Raw genomic sequence first — 2,752 nt, forward strand, 5'->3', positions numbered from 1 at the left:
TATTAGCCCTCCCCCTTCATCTAGGATCATTCATGCTCCTAGATGAAACAAAAGAGTTCTTCCTTTTTCTTCTTTTTTCTTTTTTCTTCTTTTTCTTTTTTCCTTTTTTTTCTTTTTTCTTCTTTTTTTCTCTTCTTTTTTTTTCTTTTTTTTTCTTCTTTTTTCAAAAAAGGAGGAGTGATATGCACCCTTTTACTCTCTCAAACCTGTACTTCGTTACAAGGATCCCAAGGTAGACCTTGCAAGCTTGAAGTCCCCGTACTCAACAATCCTTGAGGAGTTGAAGGAGAATCTGCTAAATTGGATGGAGCATTTTCACACTTAAAATGAAGGCTCCCTGCAAGTGGATTAATTCTTTGTAAATAGGGCTTCAATCTTCATCCATTTACTCGGGTCTTGTGGACTTTCCCAGATAAATCTGCTAGTCTATAGCTACCATTTCCATACCTTTTCATTATCAAAAAGGGTCCCTCCCACCTTTGTAAAAACTTCTTGTCATGGCGTACATCAAAGCGATTATCATAACGAAGAACTAGCATACCTTCCATCAAGCCCTTCTGCTTGAGACTTTTGTTGATTTTGTCCCTTTGATCCGTGGCTTGGGCAATGTAATAGTCGATGGACTCTTCTCTATCAAGCTCAAGTCGTTGAAGATCTAAAATTCTTTCCTGCAAAGCTTCTTTTGGCCTCTTTGCTCCCCGTGAGAGAATGCGTAGGCTTGCAAGCTCCACCTCAATAGGAAGGAGTGCCTCCTGTCCATATACTAAATGAAAAGGAGTGAATTGAGTGGATACCTTGAAAGATGTTCTATATGCCCATAGAGCTGCGGTCAAATGACGATCCTAGTCGTTTGCTTGATCTGTAACCTGCTTAGAAATGATCTTTCATATCATTCCATTCACCTTTTCGACCAACCCATTGCACTGAGGGTAGTAAGATATAGAATGCAAATATTTGACTTTGAACTTTTCCAAAAGATTATCTAGGAGCTCTGCTCTAAACCCTAGACCACGATCTGACAAAATCTCTAATGGTGTGCCGAATCTACTGCATATGTGATAAAAGATAAATTTTGATACCTCCTCAGCTGTAATTCGTGTTGTACTTGCTGCCTTCGCCCATCGTGTCATGTAATCTACTCCCACAATGATGAAGACCTTCCCGGTAGATGTGCGAGGTAAGGGGCCTATTGCATCCACACCCCACTTCTCAAAAGGACCATACAAAATTATTGGAACTCGAGGCTCGTAAGCGAGTCGTCGATCTCCAGCAATCTGACAACCTTTGCATGACTTACACCAATGATGGACATCATGATGTAGACTTGGCCAAACAAACCCTGCTTGCAAAATCTTCTTGTTTGTAATATCATGAGAAAAATGACCCCCACAGACATCATCATGGCATGAAAAGAGGATTCTCTCTATTTCTTGAACAGAGGGCACCCTTCTTAGCACCAAATCCTTCCCTTTATGATACAAATCATCTCCTATGATCTGGTAAGGAGTTGCCTTTTTTACCAACCTATGCCTTTGCACTTTATCCAAGTGTTTAGGGCACTCACCAGTTTGGAGAAAAAATATGATGTCCTTCAATTCCTCTTGGCCTTGGTACTTTGGTTCATAGAGCTTCACACCTCCCACCATGATCTGAAGTTTCTCATTGGCAAGAGAATCTGCTTCCTTGTTGAGGGTTCTCACAACATGCTATACCTGTGTAGCTTCAAAGTTCTTTATCAAAGCCTTCACCTGTCTAAGCCACTCCATTAGAGTAGGGTTCTTGCACTTCCATATCCCTTGGATTTGCCTAATAACTAGTAAGGAATCACCTCTTATTATAAGTCTTTCAATGCCAAGTTTTCTGCATTCTTCAAGCCCCAACTTTAAGGTGACATACTCAGCCTCATTATTAGAATGAACATTTTCCAAGGTGATACCTTTCTTAACAAGAACTTCCCTTTGTGGACTTAGAATAAGAACCCCCCCTGCTGCCTGATCGTATTGTCATCGGTAAGCTCCATCAAAGCACAAAATGTGTGCGTTGTCCATCTCCTCCTCATTATTTTGTGGTGTAGCTTTGTCTCCTGCCTTTGGTGACTCTTTCCTTTCTCTCACTTTGTATGTGATAATGTCTGCAAGTTCTGCCCTTGTGCTATCTTCCACAAGAAAAGTGTATTCGAACTCTTGAAGTTATAGAACCCATTTGGCTATCCTAGATGAGAGGCTCATGTGGTGCACAACATATGGTAAATTGTTTTCCATGGTGAGAATGACAAATAGTGCAGGTAAGAGATATGATCGGAACTTTCTTACCGCAAACATAATTGTGAATATCACCTTCTCCATATCGGTGTATCCCTTCTCTGCAGCGGTCATGACTTTGCTTGCAAAGTATACTGTCCTCATGTAGCATGTTTTTGGGTCTTTTTGCATGAGAACTACACCGATGGCCTCCATTCCTACACTTGGCGTGATGTAATATGTATCCTTTGGATTTGGTGGCATTATTGTTGGAAGAGATTTGAGAATACCCTTTACTTCAGTAAAGCATAATTCATGTTCCTCTCTCCATTCAAATGTAGGTTTGTTTGCTAGCTTGTGCAAAGGTGCAATAGCTTCTGCTAGAAGGTGAATGAAACAAGACATGTACCTTACTTTGTGGTTGAAAGTCATGAGCTCCTTGGTTGTCGTTAGTGGTTGTAGTGACAAGAGAGCATTTACTTTTGATGGATCCACTTGAATTCGTTGCAAAG

General features: G+C 40.7%; 1 pseudogene; it reads right to left on the minus strand.

The window, feature by feature from the left end:
- Positions 1 to 200: 200 nt before the first annotated feature.
- Positions 201 to 1,290, minus strand: LOC147457977 (uncharacterized; annotated as a pseudogene).
- Between the last annotated feature and the right edge of the window lie 1,462 nt (positions 1,291 to 2,752).

The sequence above is a fragment of the Adiantum capillus-veneris genome, chromosome 5 (genome assembly GCF_014529385.1).
Source record: "Adiantum capillus-veneris isolate H3 chromosome 5, ASM1452938v2, whole genome shotgun sequence".
NCBI classification, from domain to species: Eukaryota; Viridiplantae; Streptophyta; class Polypodiopsida; order Polypodiales; family Pteridaceae; genus Adiantum; species Adiantum capillus-veneris.